The sequence below is a fragment of the Panthera tigris genome, chromosome A1 (genome assembly GCF_018350195.1).
Source record: "Panthera tigris isolate Pti1 chromosome A1, P.tigris_Pti1_mat1.1, whole genome shotgun sequence".
In the NCBI taxonomy this organism is placed as follows: Eukaryota; Metazoa; Chordata; class Mammalia; order Carnivora; family Felidae; genus Panthera; species Panthera tigris.
In genome coordinates, this window is record NC_056660.1 from 199,305,713 (window position 1) to 199,333,705 (window position 27,993).

The 27,993-nt window shown below is 36.2% G+C and overlaps 1 long non-coding RNA gene across 1 annotated transcript; it reads right to left on the bottom strand.

Annotated features, from left to right (window-relative positions):
- Positions 1–18,946: 18,946 nt before the first annotated feature.
- LOC122231792 lies at positions 18,947–26,976 on the bottom strand. The gene is made up of 3 exons (XR_006209029.1): positions 26,531–26,976; positions 26,209–26,330; positions 18,947–19,088 (listed from the first exon to the last, which is right to left on the bottom strand). It is a non-coding gene; the product is annotated as an uncharacterized LOC122231792 (long non-coding RNA).
- Between the last annotated feature and the right edge of the window lie 1,017 nt (positions 26,977–27,993).

Genomic DNA, 27,993 nt, shown 5'->3' on the forward strand with positions numbered 1-27,993 from the left:
CATGGAAGTCTCAGCAAAAGGAGGCTGGATTTACTGGATTCCAGGATCTGACAAAACATCCATCTTAGTCAAAGGGAACATGAGAAAATTTTCACAGGGAACTTCCAAGAAGACTCAAAAGCTCACCATTAAATTATATTAGCTCTAAACATCTTCAGAATTGGAAAGGAAGAACTTGTCAAGCCCAGTAAGACCTGTGGTATCCTTATTTTTCCAAATTTTCCTACTTTATTTACGTTCTAGAGGGAGTGCAAAAGTAGTTGGAGGTAGGGGTGAGATAGCAGGGAGGTGAGAAAGGGCAATCAGGAACCCCTTTATCTCCTCAATTTTCAACCTTCAGGAAAAGAGAAGGTTCAAATTGAGATAAGTTTTTTTTAATTATTGTAGAGAGATGAAAAATCTAATTTCTGACTTCAGTCTATTTGCAACCTAAATCAACTATAGGATTGTCTATTACCTGGGAGTGAGTAGAAACTTCACAGACTTTCAAGAGTTTTCTTACAGGGACAGAGAAAAGTTTAAAGAAATGATTAGAGAAAGTATTAGAGGCATTTGATCACAGTTCTACAGCATACTTCTTTAACATACTGGTTACACTCATTATTGAAATATTTTTTACAGACAGAATTCTGGGATTTGAATTACAATGTTGTCAATTCATTTTCTTCAATGTTTCTTCTGATATTCAATTTAAAAAAAGTTCTGTGAGAGAAGATAAGATCATAACTAAAAATGCAGCAATTCCATTAAAAAATAAATTGACATGAAACACGTCACAGATTTTCAGACACAGATTTTCAAATGAGTCATAAAATATATGCTAAAATATACAGATTCATACTGAAGTTCTTTCTGTTCTATGTTGTTTATGAGGCCAAAAGAAACATTATCAAAGAGGAACTGCAGCATAATGAGGAGTCCATCATGTTCTTTTGTCTCCTGAGGCACTGTCCTGCTTTTACAAATAGAGCCACACCTGTCTAGGAGGTGGTTCTCTTGTTTAGGATATTCCAATTATTTTCATTTGCTGGAATATTTGTAAACCTTTAATTTTTCCTAATGTGAATATTGGTTCCTGAGTGACTCTGCAGGGGTTGTCATTTCTATTTTTTTTTAAAATGAGTTATTCTCATCAAAATATTTTCTTCTTTGTTTTAGTGCAGTGAATTCTCGGCAAAGTTCAGATAATGAAAAGAGAAATAGTTCATTCAAATTAAAGTATTTTTAACCAGTGGTCTACTCCAGGAGTATGAAACTGCAATATATGACATGCCCTGCCCAACTGAGCAGCACTTGTGACCTGCACACTTCTTCCTTCACTACATTGGTGATCAACGTGATGAAGGAATCAGACTTTCGTACTTCAAAGTTAGTGTAAATCTAGGTCTGATCATACTACCTACAATAATTTTTTCCTCTTTTTAGTCTTTTTTTTTTTAAGTTTATTTACTTATTTTGAGAGAGAGAGAGAGTGAACAGGGGAGGGGGGAAGGGACAGAGAGAGAAGGAGAGAGAGAATCCCAAGCAGGCTCTGGGCTGTCAGGGAAGAGCTGGAAGGGGGGCTCGATCCCATGAACCTTGAGATCATGATCTGAGCCAAAAGCAGGAGTCAGATGCTTACCTGACTGAGTGACCCAGGCACCTGTCCTTTTAGTTTTCTCTAGTACATTTTTTTCTTTTTGGCAGAACTGATTATAGAAATTTAATATCAGATGTAAGAGCTATCTGTAAGGTAAATGAATTTTGTAGAAGTATGAAATTCTTTTTCAAAAATAAATAAGCTATTTTATATTAATGACTTTTATTTACCACTAAACTTGACCTGTAGAGAGTGGGGTGCTTTCAGTTTGCTGCTTATCTATAGGGAAAAGTATCAATTCCAAGATAATTACAGAAGTTTCCAATTTAGGTCCTGTGAATACATTTATAAATTATGTCATATTTATTGAATGAACATAATTTAATATGATAATTCAAAGATAACTAGTTGAAAAGAAACTATTGTAGTAATTAACTGGGAAGCTCATTTTAATAAAAGCAGTTTTAAAAAGTTAATTTATCCTGATTATATGAGAAGGTAATTCCTGTTTTTAAGAGTAGATAATTAATGTAAAAAGGCTTCCTCAAGATTTTACACATATATAAAAGATTGATAAGTATGAGACAAAATTATTTTTTATTGTAGTTGAAGGGAAATTTGGTGCATGCTTCTGGAATAATTTTGCAGATGTAGCTTGCTTCAAAATCATGAGTTCAGCACATACATTTTGAAAACTAGGATTCATTATTGTGTTATAAACTGATGTATCAAGCTTTTAAAAATAAAACATACAAAACATGCTTTAAAAAATTCTTCCCTCTGGCTTTAAATAGGTTATGTCTGCATGAAGATTTCATTCTTGGTGCCCTAAAATCATTATTTTTCATGTATTTTTGTCTCTAACATTGTGGATTGTATCTTTAGCATGTTTAGTTAAAATACCTTTTTCTTTGTATTTTTTATGACTTGGAAATTTGTTTTTTTAAATTTTTATTTAATTTATTTTTTAAATGTACATCCAAATTAGTTAGCATGTAGTGCAACAATGATTTCAGGAGTAGATTCCTTAATGCCCCTTACCCATTTAGCCCATCCCCTCTCCCACAACCCCTCCAGTAACCCTCTGTTTGTTCTCCAGATCTAAGAGTCTCTTATGTTTCTGCCCCCCTCCCTGATTTTATATTATTCTTGCTTCCCTTCCCTTATGTTCATTTGTATTGTATCTTAAAGTCCTCACGTGAGTGAAGTCATATGATATTTGTCTTTCTCTGACTGACTAATTTTGCTTAGAATAATACCCTCTAGTTCCATCCATGTAGCTGCAAATGGCAAGATTTCATTCTTTTTGATTGCCAAGTAATACTCCATTGTATATATGTACACCACATCTTCTTTATCCATTCATCCATCAATGGACATTTGGGCTGTTTCTATACTTTGGCTATTGTTGATAGTACTGCTATAAACATTGGGGTGCATGTGCCCCTTCGAAAGAGCATACCTGTATCCCTTGGATAAATACCTGGTAGTGCATTTGCTGGGTCATAGGTTAGTTCTATTTTTAATTTTTTGAGGAACCTCCAGACTGTCTTCCAGAGTGGCTGCACCAGTTTGCATTCCCACCAGAGTGCAAAAGAGATCCTCTTTCTCTGCATCCTCGCCAACATCTGTTGTTGCCTGAGTTGTTAATGTTAGCCATTCTGACAGGTGTGAGGTGATATCTCGTGGTTTTGGTTTGTATTTTCCTGATTATGAGTGATGTTGAGCATTTTTGCATGTGTCGGTTGGCCATCTGGATGTCTTCTTTGGAGAAGTGTCTATTCATGTCTTTTGCCCATTTCTTCACTGGATTATTTATTTTTTGTGTGTTGAGTTTGATAAGTTCTTTATAGATTTTGGATACTAACCCTTTATCTGATATGTTATTTGCAAATATCTTCTCCCATTCCGTCAGTTGCCTTTTAGTTTTGCTGATTGTTCCCTTCGCTATGCAGCAGCTTTTTATTTCGATGAGGTCCCAATATTTCATTTTTGCTTTTGTTTCCCTTGCCTCTGGAGACGTGTTGAGTAAGAAGTTGCTGCAGCCAAGGTCAAAGAGGCTTTTGCCTGCTTTCGCCTCAAGGATTTTGATGGCTTCCTGTCTTACATTTAGGTCTGTCATCCATTTTGAGTTAATTTTTGTGTATGGTGTAAGAAAGTGGTCCAGGTTCATTCTTCTGCATGTATGATCTAGAAATTTGTAATTGAACTTGAATATTTAGAATACTTTAGTGAAAAGTAAAATATTCTTGGAGACAATAGTTTAGTGGAAATGGCATGATTCCTTTTCTTGCTATGTGATAGTAACTGCATTCAAACATTTTTAAAACTGTAGATGTGTCTTAATTAAATCATAAAATTAAATATGATCTATGGACTTTAAATCATTTCTCTCTTGTTCACATTATAGCTCAATATCTACTTGTTTCATGTTTGGTTTCTCCATTTAGTTATTGATATTCTGCAATTCTCCAAAGTATGCAAATTTAAAATTGTGATATTTTTGTCTAACTGCACTTCCTCATTTCCACACCAGGCAAGGTGTTCTTAGCCCTATCTTGAACTTTGTGGAGGCTGCATCGATTGCTGTTTATCTTTGCTTCTTCTGCTGCATTTAGCATCAAATTTTGTGTATAGTAGGTTCTCAATAAATATAATTGAATGAGGGGAATTTAAATGTTTAATTTCATAAATTAGGTTTTTGAGCTGGGAATATTATTCATATCTTCACTGTTGGTTTTGTTAGTAACTATGTTAAAGTGTTGCTTAGCACATACTATTCTTTCTTCCACCTATATATAACCAATATTTTATTTAGTGCATACTTCTTATGAGCTGGGAACTGTCCTAGATTCTGAGAATAGTGGTAAGCAAAAAAGAAAAAAAAGGCACAGTCATTGCTGTGAGGAACTTAGTAACCTGGTGGGGAAAGTAGATATCGTAAGTTGTAATCATAGGAGAAGATAATTTTTGAGCATTTATGCTGTGCTAGGGACCGTACTAAGTACTTTGTGTACATTATTTTGTTTTACTCTTAAAACAAACATATTAGCCCCATCCATTTATTTAACAAATAATTTCTGATAATACATTTTGTGCTAGGCACTATTTTCTATAGTGTTATAGGAGAAAATGAAGCATAAAGGAGGATGACGGTAAGGAAAAGTGTTCCTTTTTTCTTTTTAATAGAGGAATTGGGGAAGGTGTCTCTGAAGAGGTCATATACTATAGAAGCAAGAGTGACTTGAGTATATTTGGATGCAGAGCATTCCAAAAAAAAAAAAAAAAAAAAAGGAATGAAGTGGAAATGAGCTTGCTCAAGAAACTGAGAGAAGCAAGAGAATCTCCAGTGGTATCACTGGAGAGCAGGGTTTTGGATTATGGGGTGGAGAGAGTGGAGAGGTATAAGGTATATACAAGGGGTATAAGCAAAAACCAGATAATGTAGGACTTACTAGATAATAAGAAGAATTTTGGATTTTATTCTAAATATGCTAGGAAGCCCTTAGAGAATTTTGACCTGGGGAGTATTATGATTACATCTACATTTTCAAAAGCCATTTCTAGATATCCTGAGCTCTTCTTTCCAATATACCACATATGCCCTAGCTTGTTCAGACTTAGTTTCTTCACCTCATTATTTTTTCTTTTCTCCTCATTTGCATTAAACTGAAGAGATACATAAACATTTCTTTACACTGTAAAGGAGTCACTGATTTCATGTGGTATTCAATTAAGCCATCTCAGAAGAAACAAAAATATTTTGTTTTGAAAAGTCTCCAGATATGAAATGAAACAATTACCTGCCACTCTGATGCCAAAGATAGATTTTGTTTTTCTATCTCAAGAGACTGTGTCAAAGATCCCTGATTTCAAATGGTATTAGTGTCATTGTTCATAAAAATAAATTGGAAATTCATTCTTGACTTGTTTAGAGAGACCAAACCCTTCCTTTTAAAGTCACCATGACTTTTTAGATTTCCTCCTGCTATGTGGCAGGAACAGTGAACCAGAAACAGTATTCCAAAGCCAGACAGAAGTGGTCAGAGGAGCTAGAGTCTTATTTTGAGAAGAATTTAAGAGAAAGTAGAAAACAAAAAATAATGACAAAGAGTTCAGAGGAAATGAAGAAGGTCTCAATTACAGGGAAGCCATAAGCGATAAGAGGGCAGAACCCAAGAGGAGAGCAAAATGAAACAGGAAGCAAGCTAAATGCTGACAGCAAGTATTGAAAAATAAATATGTAGCATAAAGAGGATATTTTCCTGAAAAGATGAAAATCAAAGCCATGAAACATTTAATAGTTGGTGATGGAAAAACTAAGGTCACGAACAAAAAGGAAAGTTTACTGACAAAATATTTCATTATAAACTGTAAGGAACTTAGTGATCAACACAGGTGAATGTATAAGGAAATCATAATAAAACAGGTCAGAATATTTGCAAGAATAAAACTGAGATTTTGAGGAGGGTTTTATTCATAAATGGAGACAGTTTCTACTAATTATTTTGATACTTCATCTGTTTTCAGTATTTGTTTCACCCTGTATTCTTCAAAGGTGAATTTTTTATCCACTTTTGCAATGTAAAATATCCTCATTTGTTTAATGTGTTCTTATCTCTTTGAATCATATAAGCTCTGATTCAATTAGGTAGATGGTGACTCCTGGGTTGCCTTCAGATTTATGGAGACATATTTATCATTTTTAAAACACATCAGATAAGGAAAGGTCTGCTCAATGAAATACAGTAATTTATCATTTTTAGGAGAGGGAAATTTGTTTGCTATTTTATTACTGCTGTGAATCCAAATTATCTTACAGGTGTTTGAGAGATCTGTCTAGATCTGATAAGTTCTATTTGGAATAAATTGGTTCTATCCTCTTAGAGAGGAAAACTGTGCCATATGCCCTGACTGTTCACAGAAATCAGTAAACCCTGGGAATATGAACATGAAATACAATGGACTGTTGAATTTAGAGAAAGTAGAAGTGTCCTCAAAAGCAGATACTTTTTAATAAGCAGCTGGTTAGTTATTATTTTAGACCTTTAAGCTAATCATAAAAGGAGGCTATTAGCAGGTAATAGATTGAATAAAGTAGCTCATATTTGTAAAATTTTTTTTATTATTAAAGAAGGAAAATAGTCCATGGTACACCGACTTTTGTCAAATCTGTATATTACACATAAAATGCTCTTAAAAGGGTCTGAAGGCCATGAACTTTCTTTTGATTAAATGTGAAAGACTCAGGATTGCTTTCCTCTTAATTGAAAGCATACTCTTAGATCTGAAAATAAAAACTTAAAGTTGAAAAGATGTGGCTGATGAAGAAACCAAAGCTCTAGGAGGATAAAGGGCTTATCTGAAGTTTAGTTGGTGTAACTCTGGAAGGAAAACTTGTGTCTTCTGAAACATGTTCTGTTTTTTTTGTGGATTGATCCTTGATCTTTTTCTCTTTGCATTCTTACCTTAGAATTCTGAACCTACTATTATCATTGTCTCCTTGCCATGCCAATATGAAAATTAGCTTTCAGTGTTACAGAATAAGAACAATAGCGAGTGCCAGGGAAGAGATGTATAAGGAAATAAGAAAGCTCTGCAGATTGGTTGATGCTATTGAAATATTTTAAAAGAATGAAGATTGTGGTAGACATCTAGCAAAAAAAAAAAAAAAAAAAAAAAAGGTTTGTCCCTTTTCAAATAGAAAAGTATCTCCTCCTCCCCTGAAATATCTGCATGAGTAGCAATTAAAAAACAATTGGCAGGTAATTATTGGCAATATTAATAACTGAACACTTAAGAATCTTCTTTGTATTCATTTTCCAGGATTCTAAATAATCATGCATAGTAATTGACTTTTAAATCAGTCCTGTTCTCTATTTATGTGAACATTGATTTCTAGATTTTAACATTACAGTCGTCTGCCTGTGCTTCCCGGATAAAAATGTGTCATTGAAGGCTCCCTTCAGAAAGCTAAGCTAAGCCAAGCCGTCATGGCCCATCTGGGGAGGGTAAGAAAGAGGACAATTCTACAACACCCAAAGTTTCTTAAAGAAGCCAGAACAGTAGCAGCTTGAGGGATTTTGCCCAGAGCATAGCATGTGTTCTGTGTTTAGTTTCACAGCTCATTATTGGACAGACACCCCCTGACTGTGAGCAATTTTTGTTCCTTGAGGCCTGCTGATACTGGCTATGGTTTCATCATTGATTTGTACATAATCTGCGTGTTGCATCTTTATTGGATTGCCATGATTCATTTAAAAGGAAATGTTTTTGATCCTTGCTGACTGGCTTTCATGGTGGGGTGAGGTGGGTAGGGGGTTGGTGAGCAGCCTAGAAAAGAAAACACTTTCAATGTTGCTCTTGGGTTTATGGCTGGAAGGGAGAGCAGCTAAAACACATTAGTCCTTTTGCTATTCAGAGGTTTGACCGCTTTAGCTCGGGGGCCCCCAGATTCATGATCCATTTTCTGTTTCCTGTCCAGCATCTATTTGATGCAATATGCTCCATGTCTCTTTTCATTAACTGAGATCTATATGATGTCAATTGAGAAAAACAGTAGCTGATGTTATGAAATACTTGCAGTGGCATGACAAAGATCTGTTATAAAGGCCTTTTACTTTGTTCCATTGTATACTTTACTATTGTGTTTTATGCCTGCAGCTTGGCTGTATTGAAAGAAAATATTTCAGCTGGGTCCTGCTGGGTTTTTTTAACTTGCCTTTGAAATGCTAGATAAGTGAGCTCCAGCTATGGCAAACTCCTGACATTAACAAATATGGGACAAGTAACCTCACCAACGCATGTAACTGCCATGCAAAAACTCAAGACCAAATCTACAAACAGAGCCATAAGCTGCTCCAAGGGTAAATGAGATTTGGATTAACGTTAATGTCACAGATAAAGCACCCTTTATATCCTACAGAAAGTGGGAGTTGCCATCAGGTCAGAGGACCCCTAGGACATTTGGTTCTGAAAGGAGAGAGATAACATGTGCCTAAGAGGAGGAATATGAAACTTTACTGTTAAGTGAACATGTACATGGAAATCAGAAAACAAGTATTCTTTCTCCTGTCTAGAGTACCTTAAGACCAGATAATGCCTTATTTCATAGTCCTTTGAACAGTTTGAGATGAAGTTAGTGCTCTACAGCTATCTCGCATTAATGGAAAAGATGATATGAAAACCTCACATTTTGCTATAATCTCAACAACGTGAAGCAATGGCAACCCAACAAAATTAGAAACTGGCAAATAGTTTGACGAAAATTGTAGAGCTGAAAAAAAGATCCCGGCTTTAATGAGACACACTAATTGATGGATCTCTGATTTGTGTTGCTCTTAGTGATTGTATTTTAATTACTAAATTAGTAGTGCTATAAATTGATTGTGAATGCATTATCCATGTACAATCATAACATGCATAAAGAAAATAACTACTAAAAGAATTCCACACATTAAATTTATATTACAAATACAGAAAGTTGTAAGATAGCATACTAAGCAATTATTTGTCAAACATTAACAACTGGCACCACTACTTAATAACATGAATGCACTCTGAAGGTATATAATTAATACTATTAATTTAGCCTTATTAGCATTTCTTTTTCTAATTTTTTGAGGGGTTTAGAAAGTCTTACTAAATATCAAAAAATTTTTAAGGAAAATCTGGATTTTCCTTAACATTGATAAAAATAAGTAAGTTCCTGACTAACTGAAGCCAATGGGCACTAACAAGTCAGTTTTCATGACTGCTCAACAGCTGCTTCCATATTATACAATTCATTCAATGTCCCTTCAGGGAGGTTCACTTAATCCCTTCTTAGTGCTTGATCTACAGATCACTATATTTTAAATATATGGGTCTAATATTATTGAAAACTACACAAAAACTTTAAATGTCATTTGAAGGGTTAAATTTATTGGCATCTGTTTCAAGCAATATGTCTTTAGTAAGCAGCCATTCCAAACTCTACATTATTTGTAAAACTAGTCCATGAATGAAGATTTTATAACCGTTAGTTGTCTCGTTTCTATGGAAACCAGCAGTAATTGACACTGATTGCTGAACTCAGGGAAAGTAGAATCAGAAGGTACCATTATGAAGAAGGTACCTCCATAAACTATAAAGGTAAATTAGCTGCCAGAAATAACTGTTTTACGTGAGGTTTATTATCCATGTAAAGTAACTTTCCGTACATAAAGCCCAGTTTATGTGCAATGAGGTACTAAAAGGCTACTTTCCCTTTCCCCAGAAAATGCATCTATTAAGGTGTGAGTATGTGTGTCTATTTGTATGAGAAAAATAGTACCAAACTGACAGTTTTTAAAAATTGCAGATACGTAATAGTCTACTATATCACTGAGTCCAGGGGTACAGCATCAATGTGGCTGCTCTTCTGCGATACCTTTGAAACTGGCTTGAGGTTGGGTATAAAATGGGATACTCTTCTGAGTTCACTGGCAGTAATAGGCTCAACTGTAGAAAACCTTTATTTATACTCCTTGTCTGTGAGCATGGTGGGAAAACAACAACAAAAACCAAAATACAAAAAAAAAAAAATAACAAACTGAAATCACAAGAAAATAAGCATCCAGCCATTTCATTTAAGGTCAAGCACATCAAAATTTAAACAATCTTTATAAATAATTTATTTTAGTTTTCTTAATAGGGAAGGCATTAAAGGGACAGAACTAGGAATTTTTATAAATTATATTTTGTCAACTTTGTAGAAAATTCATTATTATTATGATTTTCCTTTTAATTATTTATGACATTGTTATAACACACATGATTTCTGAACACTAGACTATATTTGACAATAGGCACTTGTATTTTTAGGGTTCTCAGAGTTCTGTGATAGAAAATTCTACATGGACAACTGATAAAACTCATGGCTTTATCATGAGGGAGGGTTCATTAGCTCTACTCTAGTTGTCCATGGGTAGCCTCCTGGCTGTCCATAAATACCTAAGACCATATGCAGTTTTTTGTATATATACATTTGTCTAGAATGAGAGTGAACAAGCTTCAGCAATTCCTCAAGACTCTTGTAACCAGTAAGTAAAAACACACAGCAACTGTTTTTTAAGGCTTGTTCATGAAACCAAGAGAGTCCTTAAGATTCTTGGGGGGGGGGGGAAGATCCAAAGTTCAAAACCATTTATATAATAATGCTAAGACATTATTTGCCTTTCATGGTGGCATGGTGCTAAGTAGACAGTGAGTAAAATGGCTCCTTAGTACAAAATCAAACTATATACATAAATAATATTATTGTCAGCATATTTTTCACTGCCATGCATTCACAGTTAAAGAAAAAAAACATTTCAACTTGCAAATGATGCAGCATAAAAATTAATTTCACTGTATTTTGACCATTGACTGTGTGTCTTTTTAATATTCTGCATGCTAAAGTGGAAAGTATGTGTAAAACACTTGTGCTGCATATAGAAATATGATGATTGTTTCAAAGAAGGACACTTGTACAGTTATTGAGGAAGATGCCTCCCCCTATAAAGCACCATTTTTATTCTAAAGAATGAATGACAGACTACGGTTATTTAGATTTAGGTATTTGACACACACTTTCCGAAAAGTGAATTAAATGATCCTGTTACAGGAAAACAACTGATGATATATATTGCCAATAATAAATGTGAGCATTCAAAAGGAAACAATTTTGAGGACCGTGTATTTGCCATAATGAGCTTGCCAATATGTGAAAACTTCTCTGATGACATTGGTAGTGATTTTAATGAATGTGAATTTTTGATATGGTGTAATGAAATGTGTCAACATTTGGAAGATCTGTATGACTCAGGGAACCAATAGCTTCTAAGTGACAAATAATTGATGTAAAGAATCATTTATGCACTTCATCAAAGAAGACAAAGATGTTAAGTAAGCATATGAAAAGATGCTTATGTCATATGTCATTGGAGAATTGCAAATTAAAGCAATGAGATACCTCTACACACATATTATGTTGATGAAAGTCCAAGACACTGATACCACCAAATGCTGGCAAGGATGGGAGCAACAGGAACTCTCATTCATATCTATGAGAATGGTGCAGCCACTTTGGAAGACAGTTCAGCAGTTCCTTACAAAACTAAACCGTGTTTAGTTTCCCTTTGATCTAGCAATGATTCTCCTTGGTATTTACTCAAAAAAGCTGAAACTTTATGTTCACAAAAAGGCTGTATATGGATATTTACAGCAGCTTTATTACTATTTGCCAAAACTTGGAGGCAACTAAGATGTCTTTCAGTAGGTGAATGGATAAATAAACCGTGGTCCATCTAGGCAACGGAATACTATTTAGCGCTAAAAAGAAATGAGCCTTCAAGACACAAAAAGACATGGAGGAACTTAAATGCACATTACTAAGTGAAAGAAATCAATCTGAAAGGTTACATACCATATGGTTGCCACTTTATAGCATTCTGGAAAAGGAAAAACTATGGAGACATTACAAAGATCAGTGGTTATACAGGTTATAGGGAAGGGAGGGATGAATAGGCAGAGCACAGAGGATTTTTAGGACAATAAAACTATTTTCTATAACACCATAATGGTAGATACGTGTCACTGTGCATTTGTCAAAATGTAGAATGGTGAACTCCAAGAATAAACCTTAATGTAAATGATGGATCTTGGGTGATGATGATGTGACAATGTGGGTACATTGATTGTAACACATACCACTCTGTGCAACATGTTGACAGTGGGGGACATGATGCTTGTATAGGGGCAGGAGGTACAGTTGATTTGAACAATGTATGGGTTAGGGGTGCTGAAGCTCTGAGCACTTGAAAATCTGTGTATAACTTTTGACTCTTCCAAAACTTAACTACTCCCACTGTTGATGAAATGCTTTACTGATAACATAAAATCTCTACTGACACATATTTTGTATGATTTATGTATCATATACTGTATTCTTACAATAAAGTAAGCTAGAAAAAAGAAACTATTATTAAGAAAATCATCAGGAAGAGAAAATAAATTTCTAGTACTGTACTGTATTTATTGAAAAAATCCATGTATAAATGGACCTGGGCAGTTCAAACCCATGTTGTTCAAGGGTCAACTGTATATGGGAACTCGGTACTTTCTGCTTAATTGTGCTGTGAGCCTAAAACTGCTCTAAAAAATAAAGTCTATTAAAAATCACTTGTGGGTAAATTTTTCATACAAAATGACATAATAAAAATTTCCACACAGATGATAAAGAATTTTAATGGAACAGGGTACAAAAAAAATTCATTGATATGGTTACAGAGTCCACATAACAATGAATCTTTAGGATACTACCACTTTCTGAGTTTTGCCATAGTACTAAGAAAGAACATCCACAATTATGTGAAAAATCTATTAAAATACTTCTCCCTTTTCCAACTACAAATCCTTGTGAGGTCTGATTTTCTTCATTTACTTCAACCAAAATAACATACTGTAACAGATTAAATGTAAATGCAGATGTGAGAATCCAGCTATCTTCAGTTAGGAAACACATTAAATTTGAAAAAAAGATAAAACAATGCCATTCTTTTCATTATTGTTTTAAAAAGTATAGTTATTTTTCTTAAAACTATCATTTGTTTTACATGTAAAATGTTTTTTATCATTTAAAATTAATGCATAATTTTTTAAAATGTCTCAGTTTTAATTTTTAATATGGTAAATATCAATGGACAGAATCCACATAAACCAAAGCTCTTTGGACTCCTCAATAATTATTAAGAGTGTAGAAGTGTCCTGAGACCAAAACATTTGGGCAATCCTGAACTGCAGTAAAACAATGCCTTGTATGCTTGTTAAAATTGTGTATTTTATTCACTGTACTTCATGTATTTAAATTTCTTGTTTCTAAGTCACTTCAATGACTGAATTTCTAGAAATTTAACAATTAGTATTAGTTTAATTAATTTAGTTATGCTGACTAATGTTTTATGCACTTCTTTCCCAAGTTGCCTGAAATAAGAGCTCCCAAATTATATGGCTGTTTATTCTGCTAATTTGTTTTGTCAAGAAAACACATGTTATTCTTTTTCTAATTATGAAATTTAAGGGTTAGTGCTTTTGGAAAAATAAAACTTTTATCTTTATTTTTCTGGGAGAACAATGTATCTTCCACTTAGCATATAGGGACTCTATGCATATTATGAAGATAAATAAGCATTAATGTAAATTCAATTGACTGGTTTATATTGTAGAGCAAAATATATAAGGAGACAAAATTCTCCAGTTTATACAAAATGAACACAAAATCCAAACAAGTGACTAAAATGTCAGTCAACAGTCAGTATTAATATGTGTGCCTTGGCCAAAAGTAAGAACTATTTTTAGACAAAATACATCATACACTCTACAAAATCATAACAAAAGACGTTGTACATTTTTTCTAGCCAGTTTGATTTAATTTAATCATTTCATATTTAAAGGAAAAATAAGTATAATGTAAAGACTATCCACTTAAGATTTTCAATAATTCTCTGAATCTTGTCATTGTTGATGAACTACAAAAGCACATGACACCCAGGTGAAAGTTTGAGTTCATTTTCCTTCCTCAGAGATCCTAGATGTCTGATGTTTTTTTTTTTTTTCTTTTTTTTTTCTTTATGATTGTGACACCACATGAGCTGTGCCTATTAGGTCATATTTTTAATGAAACTGACTTTCAGTTCAAAAGGCATTCAACTTTATCGAGTAATCAATCAAATCACTCCATGTGGTCATTTAAGGTTAGTGCAGAGTATCTTTCTATTCATGGCTTGTCTGATTTCATTTTAGCTTAGAGAAAAAGTTACTCCAGTATGTTATTTTTCTTTTAGGTAAACTTTCCTATCAACATATTCCTAAATAAGTTACTGATTAGTATTCAAAAAAAGCATAATAGACTGTGATAGAATGGACCTTAAATTTCTCCTAACACCCATATTTTACTGATAATGAAACTAATGACACATGATCTGTTTGCCATTTTATTACAGACACTGATTATTAGCTTTGTTGTGGAAAATATTCAACATTCATTGAAAAATATTATTGGTGAAGGGAAATTTTAGTTTTAATTTTAATTTTTGTTTTTCATTTATTATTGAGAGACAGAGAGAGACACAGCACAGGTGGGGGAGGGGTAGAGAGAGAAGGAGACACAGAATCCGAAGCAGGCTGTAGGTTCTGAGCTGTCAGCACAGGGCCAGACACGGGGCTCAAACCCACGAACCGTGAGTTCGTGACCTGAGCCGAAGTCGGACGCTTAACTGACTGAGCCATCCAGGTGCCCCAAGTTTTAATTAATTAACAAGTCATGGACACAAACCAAGCTTATCAAACTGTAGGGGAGCCACTGTGCATGGCTTGGTCTTCAAATACAGACAGATAAGGCATAGGGGGCACTGCAACTGATGAATTAAAATGCTGCTTGGTAATGGAGAGAAGCATTTTAAGTAAGACTCTAAGTAGGAATAGCTTTTTCACACTAAAAGAGCTTTAAACCCAACAGGCCAACCACTTAGCAAGCGCCATAGCAGGTATTAAAAGTTGAATGCTCCAGACCAAAGCATCCTTTAGGACCAGAGATGCAGAGACAGAGCATTGCACTGTGATACAGCACTGCATGGGAAGAACTACCATCTTAACAGATTAGGAGGTAGCAGAATCTTCTTGGAAGGCAAGCCTTAGTATTCAGTAACCATTCTTAAGTCAAGTGCATAAGCAATAAATAATTAAGAGTTCTGAAGTGAAAAGTGGGCATCCTTACATAGCCCAGCCTAGTGGGACCACATTAGTATTGGAGTCACAGAAGATTTAAGAGGGCTATTCTAGAGACTACTGCCTGAGCCATGCTTGTTACGGGTTTCATCATCAATTCCTAAGTGAGGAGGAAATGGAACTTTAATAAGAATCTACTGTGCTTTGTCATATTCTCTGTACATAGGTATCAGAGTATATAATTCCCATTGTGAAAGCGTGTTTAGATATTATCAACTGATCATTCTGTTGTTTTTATAACAAACTCTTCTAGTCTTTTAGGTAGATATATAGGTATTTGATTGGAACAGTGGATTTGTCTGAATATTTGAATCAGGATTCTGGTACTCAGAATGGGCAAGGACAGATAGCGCCCCATCCGGACTATTCTGAATCACTGGCCCAAGTTCTCTTTATATGGACCCCTCCCAAGAGAATCTGACTTGTTCACTGTTACCTCTGTGAAGCTCTGCTGTAGTGTTAATTATCTCAGAGTTCATTGTTTTGATAATTTCACGCTTCAGCAGAATACCATGCATTGCAAGCATGCAGAAAACAGCTTTTCAATTTGCAAAGAAATCCCTCAACAAGATTTTAGCAAAAGCTATTTGCAATAGTCCAAGAAAAAAATTCCTTTTACATAACAAAGCATTATTTCCAAGATTTAATTTTGTCATTACTTTTCGTTTTCTGTAAAGACTGCTTGATACAAAAGGTCAAGGTATCAGCAAAACATAGACAGATTTTTGCTGAATGACACAAACCTGTCAGAATGCTGAGCTTTGATGTTCCATTAAGTGATCGATGCAGATTACTGACTTTTGGCTAAATGCTACTCAACCAGATAAGGTCAATACCTGTTAGTTCATTGGTGGAATAATTAATCAATCAATACAGGATGCTTGAAGTCAGGGAGAATTATTGCTAGGCTTGTATCTCCGGCTTTGGTCACAGAAATTATTTAAAAACATCCTTGCAGCATTAACCCCCTCTGTGCAGGGTTTATTGTAACATTATGTATCCAGGGGAAGGAAAGAAAAAATTCTAGCGAGCAGCACATCTTGCAACCTTGAGCTCCCCAGAAGGAAAAGCCTCTAACAAGCTGAGTGCATCATCATTAGTTCTTCCTTTCACATCATCGCACTCTGCTTGTAAAATAATTACATGCAATTTTTCTATTTTACAGTTGGACCACATGACTCCCTGTTCTTTTTGCACAGTGACTCACCCCTCCCCCAGACTGCTTAGTTGAAGGCTGGAACTGCTCACCTTTAAACATCTCAGCCGGAGGCTTTTATGGTGGCTGGCTACGGTATTTCCTAAGAGCTAAAAAAATAATCCATCTGGTTCACAGAAAAATTCTCTCTCCTCACTATTTCCTATTTCCAATGCAACCAAAACTTCCTTCTTAGAATGCACTATGCAAGGATTTTTTTGTATTTTTCTAAGTTGTATAGTTGCAATGTCTTTGAACTGGTGAGTTTGGTACAATTCATAATACTTCTCGCTAAGGTTAATTACTTACTGGTTTTAATTACTTGCTGGCTTTTATTCTATGAGATCAAATGATCTTTTCTGTATAACTTTATAAGCTATTATTATTTTTGCAGAACTAATGACAACACATTTATCCATTTCAACAGTTATTGCATATTTAGTATGACCCAGGCATAGTATTGATCTTTGCTCTCAAGAAATCTAGACATTTAAGGTGTATTCAGGTTTTCACATCATTTCTACTTATCTTACTCCATTTAATTCTCTCATATCCCTGTGAGACAGGTAGTTGAAGGATTAGGAGAAATGTATTACTTAGCAAATGACTTAGAAACAGAACACAGAATTCCTAGATCTTCAGGAATCTAGGGTGAAACTATTGACAATTTTCACTCAAGTGATATAAACAATACCCCCAATATGATACAGCATGAGGCCTCTGCCAGCCATAAAGTCTCTTTGTGTAAAGTCACTTCCTTCATGTAAAAATACAAGTAGAGGCACCTGGGTACCTCAGTCAGTTAAGTGTCCAACTCTTGATTTTGGCTCAGGTCATGATTCACACACGGTTCATGAGATCGAGCCCTGGGTCGGGCTCTGCCCTGACCTGATTAGGATTCTCTCTCTCCCCCTCTCTCTCTGCCCCTCCTCTGCTCGCACTCTCTCAAAATAAATAAATAAACATTAAACACACACACACACACACACACACACACACACACACACACACGTAGTAGAGGGGAAAAAAAGAGAAAAATTAAGTTAAAAATATTATTACACATCAGAGGGGTGCCTGGGTGGCTCAGTCGGTTAAACCTCTGACTTCAGCTCCAGTCATGATTTCACATTGGTGAGTTCAAGCCCTGAGTCAGGCTCTCTGCTGTCAGCTGTCAACACAGAGCCTGCTTCAGGTCCTGTCTCTTCTCTCTCTGCCCCTCCCCCCACTCTCAAAAATAAATAAACATTAAAAAATATTATTACACATCTGAAAAAATCTCATTCAGCTGAGTTCTGCCAAGACAAGCTCTGAACACCTCTACCTGTACTCTCATCTACTTCCCCACACCTCAGATCACCCACATCATAGCAATCACAAGCAGAGTCAAAATGAGATGACAAGGTCAGCTGCACAGTTGAGGTAGGAATGAGAATTGAGTTTCTCAAAGCCACCAGTTGGCTAGTAAGAGAAATGACATGAGGATATGCCTGGCCCACGGTTGGGGCATGGTGCTGGCACACTAATGGGTGCACTAGGAAACAGGTGTGTATTCTCTTCTCAAGAGGGTTCGTGTGGGGTTATAAAGCAGTGGAGCAGGACTCCTCTGTGAGGTGTGCAATTTCCACCTCCATGCTTTCCTGCCCACGTGCTTTCAAACAGCATAGAATGTGACTATTGTGTGAATTGTGAACACTGAGATGTGGTACTTAATACAGTGCATAATCCAAAAACACTTATAGTTTAGGTTATGTTGCCCCAAAAGCTGATTTTGCAATTTTTGTTACTCTTATCATTCTTAGATGGAGTCCATGGCCTGCCCCCTTGAATCAGGGTGTTTTCTGTGTCAACTCAATGTTGCAGATGTAACTCTGTATACATTTCTGGTCCCAAATATTAAAACATTGGCAGCTTCCACCAGCTGAGCCTCAGAGCACTCTCCCTGTGAACCCTACGGTGTCAGGTAAGAAGCATGAATACCCTGAGATCTCATGCTGGAGAGACCAAAAGTTGCCATTTTCATTGGTAGTCCCAGCTAAGTCCAGCCTTTCAGCCATCCCTGCCAATTCATCAAGTATGCAAGTGGAACCATCTCAGATAACACAGACCAACCAATCCACCAGCTGACTACCAACTGGGCTCAGTCAAAACAGAAGAATCACCCAACAGGGTCCAGCTTGAATTTCTGATCAACAAAACTGTGAGCAAAACCGAGTGGTTGTTATTTTAAGCCAGTATGTTTTGAGGTAATTTGTTACACGATGATAGGTAACTCAAACAGGTGATGATCAAAGTAAGTACTGATAGGGGCACAGGGAAGTGGGACAGGAGAAGGAAGACAATATATAGAATCCGTTAATCAACAGGTTCTGTGGGTAACTGACCTTCAGTCCCCCAAGTGGAATTCAGCTCAGGGTTGAGGGCTGTTGCTGGGGCTGGGTTGGAATTCTTGCTCATTCTGCTTGCAGGCTTAATGTGTTCCTGAGCGCAGAGAAAGTCTTCAGACAGGGTCCAGCGTGTGCAGTTAAGAAGCTGAGGGTATACACATAAAGGTGAGTACCAAGGGAGAAGGGTGGGAGTGACAGAATCTGCTACAACATGTAGGGTCTTTGAAAGCAGTTTTAGGGAGAATACACCATTGTTGCTTCTTGAGAATTTTTTTGTGCCACACATACAAGTGCCTGCAGTATTCTGCTTTTATTTCTTACTCTCAGGGACTTAATTACTTAAGGCCCAACTCAAATGGCATCTATCCTTAGATGCCCTCTTTGACCTACTCTAAGTAAAATTAGTCCTTCCTGCATCTGATACTCCATGACATGCTTCTAAAATTCAGGTCAATAACACTGAGGGTCTTATCATGTTTTGTCATAATTTAGTAGCAGTCCCCTCGATTTCTAAAATTCAGATCAATAGCACTGAGGGTCTTATCATGTTTTGTCATAATTTAGTGTCAGTCCCTTGATTTCCTGACCCCCTTCAGTGTATCTAAACTCCAGTAAGGAAACAGACTGATGGGGCAAGTTTTATGGGTCTTTTTCATTTACCATATTGGGACCTAATGGGAGGCTTGAGAGGTGACACACAGAAGATGCTCAAGCCTTGCTTATTGTATTATTGAAGTAAATGTTTCACTTGCCTTTTGCCTTTTCAAAACTACTTACATCTCATTAAAAATAAAGCAGAAAATTCCCTATATATTCTAATTTAAACATATTTTCAACAAAAATCTACTGCATCAAGTGAGTCATATTTATTTGACAGATATATTCTGGGGAAGTAGACACATAGCAACAACGGTAAAAACAAATATCCTCCAAGATTCTTGGTGGTCTGCCAGTTCTCCTGAGGTCTTTGGTGATATAATAATGACCAAGGGATTGTAGGGACAGGGAAAATGTGGCCTCTGTTTAGGAAGTTATTTTTGGCTTATCTCTTAAAGATTTTGAATCATTACACCAGATAATATATGCAGCAAGAAAGTGTTATTTGAAAGACAATTGGTGTATTCACCAAGAGTTTCCAAATCCCTATAAAAAATCTCAACAATAGCCAAATTGTGGAAAGAGCCTAAATGTCCATCAACTGATGAATGGATAAATAAATTGTGGTTTATATACACAATGGAGTACTATGTGGCAATGAGAAAGAATGAAATATAGCCCTTTGTAGCAATGTGGATGGAACTGGAGAGTGTGATGCTAAGTGAAATAAGCCATACAGAGAAAGACAGATACCATATACTTTCATTCTTATGTGGATCCTGAGAAACTTAACAGAAACCCATGAGGGAGGGGAGGGGGAAAAAAAAACCCAAAGAGGTTAGAATGGGAGAGAGCCAAAGCATAAGAGACTCTTAAAAACTGAGAACAAACTGAGGGTTGATGGGGGGTGGGAGGGAGGGGGGGTAGGTGATGGGTATTGAAGAGGGCATCTTTTGGGATGAGCATTGGGTGTTGTCTGGAAACCAATTTGGCAATAAATTTCACATATTAAAAAAATCCCATAAGGTAAACATATTGGTATATAAATAAGGCCATTTTGTTTGGGTAGTTCTTGGAACACAGACTATAAAGTCATACAAGCCAAGGATAAGGCCTTAGCTCTTCACTAATTTGTGATTAGGATACCACAAGTATCTTTTGCATTTGTCTTTTTTCACTTAACATCTTTTGGTTTTCACTCATATTGTAGTATATATGAGTATCCAATTCCTTTTTATTGCTGTATAGTATCTCATTGTGTAAGTATGTCATATATTTTTATATGAATTCACAAGATGATGGACATTTGTTTCCATTTTGAGGCTACTGTGAATAAAATTATGATCATTTACATACAATGTTTGGGTTAATATGAGTTTTCATTTCTCTTGGGTTCAATTCCCACCTAGGAATTGAATTGTTGGGTTGTATGGTAGGTTTATATTTAACTTAGTAAGAAACTGTCAAACTGCTTTGCAAAATGGCTGTGTCATTTTACATTTCTATAATCAATGCATGATGATTCCAGTTTTATGCATCCTTGACATTAGTCTCTTTTAATTATCACCCTTTTAGTGGGTGTGAAGTGTATGTCACTGTGGTTTAAGTATGCATTTTCCTAACGGATAATGTTATTGAGCACTAGTTTCATGTTCTTAATTAGTTATTCTTTGGTAATGTATCTGTTTATGCCTTACTCATCTTTTGAGTTGTCTGTCACCTTATTACAGAGTTCTTTACATGTTCTAAATATAAAGCGTTCTTCAGATATAAGATTTGAAATATTTTCTCCTAGTCTGTGGATTATCTTTTCATTTTTTTCATGGTGTCTTTGAAGCACTAAAGATTTTAATCACACTGTTTTAAGAAATTGTTTTATAAGTCAATCTTTACTACTAATATCCTTTTTTAAAAATGTTTATCTATTTGGGGCGCCTGGGTGGCTCAGTCGGTTAAGCGGCCGACTTCGGCTCAGGTCATGATCTCGCAGTCTGTGGGTGCGAGCCCCGCGTCGGGCTCTGTGCTGACAGCTCAGAGCCTGGAGCCTGTTTCAGATTCTGTGTCTCCCTCTCTCTGACCCTCCCCCATTCATGCTCTGTCTCTCTCTGTCTCAAAAATAAATAAACGTTAAAAAAATTAAAAAAAAATGTTTATCTATTTATTTTGAGAGAGGGAGAGAGTGCACATGAGTGGGAGAGAAGCAGAGAGAGAGGAGAGAGAATCCCAAGCAGGCTCTGTGCTGTCAATGTAGAACCTGACACGGGGCTTGAACTCCTGAACTGTGAGATCATGACCTGGGCTGAAATCAAGAGTTGGACGCTTAACCAACTGAGCCACCCAGGTGCCCCCCTCCTAATATCTCAGCAGAAAGCTGAGCACATGTATAGATACGTCCACCTACTTGCACAATGCTCCTTAAGAATTATTGAGAAACTGCATGGGCTAAGCACTGGTCTAAGTTCTTTGAATGGATTAATCCTTGTAGGAAATCTATGGTACAGGTATAATCAAAACTTAAGTTCAGCATAGTAAGTTATTCTTAAGGTCACAGGGAGGAGGTGGCAAGACTGAGATTCTGACCCTGGAGTTCACACCCTCAATCCCCACACTGCTTTTCTCTTAATTAGTATAAGAGATTATTAAAACCAGGGTATGCAAATATGTGCTTTTCTACTTATTGGCTAATATATTTTTTTTCATATTATCACATAGTCATTGAACTCAAGATAAAAATACTCAAAATACTAAAAAAAAAACCAAAAACTTAAAAAACTTGTGAACCTGAAGTTGAATTGCTACTAAATTCAAGTGATGAGTAATCACAGGGACCTATTTGGTCACCAGGATTTCAGCTCTCAAATTATTTTTCCTTTGATGGAAATAATAATGTGAACTGTTGGTGCAAAGTCCTCTGTTTGGAGAGCAGCGATTGTGGGTAAATGAACTGGCTGAATGGCTCTCAGATTCCTCATGAAGTGATTGCACCTGTTTTATAGTATGGTTATGAGAAACAAGTAACAGGTGTTATTAAAAAAAAATGCATCATGCTTTATAAATACAGCTGTAAAATAAGATTACTAGTACCTTAGTCATAGGTAAGAGTCAATGAGATGATTTTCATAAAGGATTTTGCCTAGTGTCTGGGAACTAGTTAGGTGCTTGAAAAAGTAGCTATAATAATTTTTGCACTTTTTATGAGCCACAACTTGCTTCCAACTTTCCTGATTTGATATGCATTTATTCAAATATATTTACTTCTAGTAAATACCTTCACAAAGCTTACACACTGTCTTGTCAAATGGCCTAATTTAAATACATGAGCATTTTAGGGAAGTTTATGACGTAAAAACTTTTACACACAAAACCATCACCCTGTTCCATAGACTCGACACTTATCTAAAGGAAATACTAATATTCAGTATAACTATTTTTTTAAATATGGTCTTAGAAAAGTATATGAGAATGAAGTCAATGTTGGCTAAAGTTAGACAAAAGAAAGATTGGTACGTTTTAATTTTTTTCTCTCTTTTTTTTCATTTTAGTAGCAAACAAAGCAGGATAAATAACTGATTTATTTTTACATCATTAAGAACTTACTTTTCAAAACACAGATGAAACTTCATAAATGTTCATGATACATAGAGCTTCCTTTATTTCAGTTTAGCTTTTCCAGCTTTATTAATGTATGATTGACAAATAAAAAGCAGGTATATTTAGATTACACAGCATGATTTTTAATAGGTGTACAATCTGAAGATTTAATATATGTACACATTGTGAAATGATTACCACAATCAAGTTAATTAACATTTCTATTACCTCGCATAGTTAACACTTTTTCTTTCTTTCTTTCTTTTTTTTCTTTCCTTCCTTCCTTCCTTCTTTGCTGTTGATAACACTTAATATCTACTCTCGGAAAATTTTAAGTATATTATACAGTAATATAGTATTATTAACTATAATCACCATGCTGTATATTAGATTCTCACAACTAATTCATCTTATAACTGAAAGATATAGCTTCCTATAATGACATTATTTCTTACATGTCTTTTGTTTGTTTTGTTTTGCAAACATTTCTGTGACTGTAAACCATACAGATTTAACAGACTATCAGACAAGTGTTTATAATTTCACACTGCTTTATTCTTACAGATTATACCAATTATTGGAGAAAGTTAAATTTTCCCAGGTGGCATTATATTTCACCTTTAAGATGAGCTATAATTAATCTATAAATATCTGTTTTCCTTTTTCTCTTTGCTATTTATCAAGGAAGCATAGATTTAATCAGAATTATAGGCATTATTAATGCTTATGCTTGTAATTATTAAATTAAAGCAGAAACTTAGCACTAAGTATATAATAATTTGTATTTGAAATAATAAAACTCTATGAAATGAAATGCAAATATTTAGGTAGGTATATTTTATTCAATCTATTTATAAAGACATCCTTATGTTTTAATGAAAATTCTGAATTAATAACTCTTTTAGAATAACAGTAAGATTTTAGAATATATAAACTTTCATAGTATCTCAGGACATTTTATTATCTTCATATTCCCCAATTCTCTTAAGCAGTGTTAAGACATTTCAGAAGGGCAAGTGTACTCTATTTGCTTTCATTTGAAAACAAGAAGAAACAACAACAAAATAATAAAGCCATCACTGTGAGGGATGGGGAAAAGATATTTCTAAATATTAAAAACCATATATCACAAGTCTGGTAAGGCTAGAAACAGTCCCTGTAAAGTTGCCACACTGGGAATTACATACCACTAGATCCAGAAATTCATGTGAGTACAGCTCACTATAACACAAGTGCTATTATAATATTATAGCGGAAAATCGACTTTCTCCTGCCCAAGGCTGTCATAAGTGCTTAAACCTTTGAACAGAGTGACAGTTTTAAACCCCTTAAGGAAACTAGAATTGATAGTAAAATAGCTGATGGCTACCTCCCCACCCTGGCCTTTGATTCTTACCTTCCTATTATGCTAACCCCTTCAGCATTACTGAAGGGAAACCGAGCATAAGCTACACAGTGTGATCAAGTGGTAGGCCTTTAGAAACTCTGTGTAGAAAGTTACAGGCTAATGTTAAGCTTTCTTTCACTCTTCCATTGGCACCAAATAGACATACTCCTAGTCCAAACTTGGAATTTGCCCAGATAAAAAAAACCTGTAATGCTACCCAGTATGATAAATGTCACCCTTATTCTGCATTCTCTTCTCTATAAAGGAAATATTTCATCCTTGATAAGAAATGTTACAGAAAATTAAAAATCTGATCATTTTATCCTTTGTTAAATGTTGGCAAAAAAATTTAAATGTTTTGATTGACACATTGTGGAGAGTTATAATGTATATATGAAACTTTCTAAAATCCTATTTTTGAATTAAGTTATATTTTAGAATTTGCATAGCTTCAATTCACTAGTATGTTAACATTGGTGTAGTTCGGCCAAATAAACTTCATATAACTGGAAATGGCCTTCTTGGCCTTCACCCAGTACTGAATGGAATTTATTTACTTAGAAATTAGTCATTCAGATCATGTTGCACAATTGGCTATTATATCAGAAGAGGCTATACCATGTTGTTGTCTTAAGACAAGCCCCCGAATCTAAGTTGCTTAACATGGCAGGTGAGTTCTTATTCATGCAAAGTTTGCTATCAGACCAGGTGACTATCCAGAGCAGCTCATTACTCATTCTGAAGGCTCCTTTCTCTGGCTCCCCACACCCACCTTTCCCTAGATATACAAGTGTAGTTAATCACCCTGAATCCATGGTCTTCTTAGTCGATGCATCAGAAGAGTCAGCAGGGTGATCTTGCCTCTGCTTTTCTATGCTTTAGCTTGGAATTCACGTCACTTCCACCCACAGCCTATTGCCCAGACCTAGTCTAGTTACCTTGTTTAACTGCAAGTTGGTTGAGAAATGCCTGTAAAGGCAGGAGAACTGGATAGAGTACTGAATTGACACCAGGGATGAAAGAAGTGTCCTCAAAGAGGGTGCAAAAGAAACTATCCTTCCAAGATCCAGAGTCATTCTCAAAGTTAGTCAAGAAAAAAAAAAAAAGAAAGAAAGAAAGACTTAAACAGTTTTCCCTGAGAGCTAGCAACAGTCCGTAGGACCCTAGTCACAAACAGAGCGCAACCCCCATTTCTGTCTGGCAATAATTTTGTACCGCCAACCTCACAGTTAAGCTCCCTGGGGAGGCAAGAACCGGCAAATTGCATGCCCCAGGCAGGCACAAAGCCAAGGTCTCAGACGCAAAATAAGGCAAATAAGAAGGCAACAGCTGTCTCTAAGAAATTACTGATAACAAATGGGCACCTGAAAGCCAAATTCACAAGAGTCTGGATTTGGAGAGGAAGGGACAACATGAAATTTTTATCTTATAAATCCCCTACTGGCTGCCACCCATTGTTGACTCCCCATATAACCACACTGGAACATTTCCAGGACCCCAGAACCTTTTTGGGAATTTTAATAAACCCCCGCAACCTTACTGAAACCCCAGAACCTTTCTGGGAACTATGTATATAGGTATCATATCATATCATATCATATCATATCATATCATATCATATCCATAATATAAAGTTTGCTTATACCGGAGAGCAGCACGCAAGAGCGAAGCCCAAATCCGAGTGACTTACCCACAGCCCTGGGGAAGGACGAGAGGAGCGTGAACACGAAGGATTCAGCAGGTGCCTTGCCTGTGCGTCTGATTGCTTCACAGGTCAAGAAGTCAGCTTTAGAATCCATTAGTCACTAAAAACTGTTAACAGAGGATTTAAAAAAATATATAATTTAGGTGGTACAAACAAAGTTTGTTTACCACTTCATGAAGCAGGCAGTCTCCTGTGGAGAACCGCAAAATGGGGCAGAAGGTAGACAACTCTTACAGGGTAAAGAATAGAAAAACGGTGAAGAGATACATGGAAACAAACTATCTGATTGGCTGGAGCTGAGAACCACCTTGTGCGGGTGAGAAGGTCCAGCGTTGGCTTGGTGTTCGGGGATTGGCTAACTGAATAGACCGCATTTCTGGTCAAGTGGAGCATTTACAGGGGCGCGAAGTCACGTAGGTTTCTGTTTCTGACGTGACACCCGTCAGGAGCGGCTCCGACTTGGGTTTAGAAAGTTACTTTAACAGACGCGTCCATAAACGGGTGCAACCCACATTTCTGTCCGGCCACATCAAGCTGCAAATGGGGTGCAACCCACCTTTCTGTCCGCTGTATTTTTGTGTCCCCGCAGACAGCAGGGCTGCCTGAATTTGCAAAAACGACAACAGAGTGCTTCGGGCTGCAGAAAGGCAAGCCGGAGTCTCAGAGACAAATGGAGACAAACAAGAAGGCATTATGTGTTGGAAGGAGAGAAAAGGATAGATGACCAATAAAGGACAACGAGACATTTTACCTTCCTTTCTCAACCAGGCACTACAGTAATCCGGGGGAACTGACTCAGGTAAGAATTCTCGCCCTCCGCTGGCTTCCGCCAGATTTCCCAGAATCCTGTTTGAAGGGTCCTGAGTGAGTGGGTTTAAAGTGGAGAGTGTAGTGCTGGTATCTACCAGAATTTGGCGACGTTTTAAAATTAATTTTAATTTTGGTTTTCCCTGGGCTGTTGAAGGGAATACTGCCTAGCAGTTAAACAGGGAATCCCTGGGAGTCTCAATCTGGTAGGGGCCCTCCTTTGAGGGTAGAAATGGGACCATTACAGTTGGTGTGAGAGATTTTGTACAAAACCGTCAAGGATAATCTTCTCCGACGCACACGGTGTTGGTTGATTGCAAAGGAGATGTCAGTTTCTGGGTCAGTGTTTTGATGATCTATCTCTGGGAGGGTGCAATGGGGGCGGCCCAGGTGTTTTAGGCTTCTGACCTTGGAGATGGTGCATTGTAAGGCCGCTAACTTGGTGGACTTTTGTTTATTGTCCTGTGGCCTCTTCAGAGTGGAAAGGCAATTCAAATAGAGAATTAATAGACTTGACTGTGAGTACACGCTCAAGGAGGGTAGAGGGGACTAGTAGGAGTCGTGGCATCCTGACGGTCTTTTGTTATAGTTACTTCTTGTGTGTCTTGAATTTTTCACTAGGCTTTTGCAATGAATCTTTCAATGAAGCTATTTTGGAATCTCGAAACCTTTTGGAGACTTGTGCATACCAATTAAACTAGGTATCACATTTTGTTTGTTTGATTGGGAACCCTTGTTTTTAGCCTAACAGCCATTGGAAAGGACAGAATGGATTTGGAGTGCCCCTCAAAACTACATACTGAGACAACTATCACTATTAGACCCATCTGGTAGCAACCTGGAAAAACTCATTTTCTGATACTTTCTTTATTTGAGTGGACTCAGAATTTACTCAGTAAGAATTCCTATGCTTTATCCACCCTAGGAGGTAAACTTTCAAACTTTGGGTGTGTGTATGTGGGT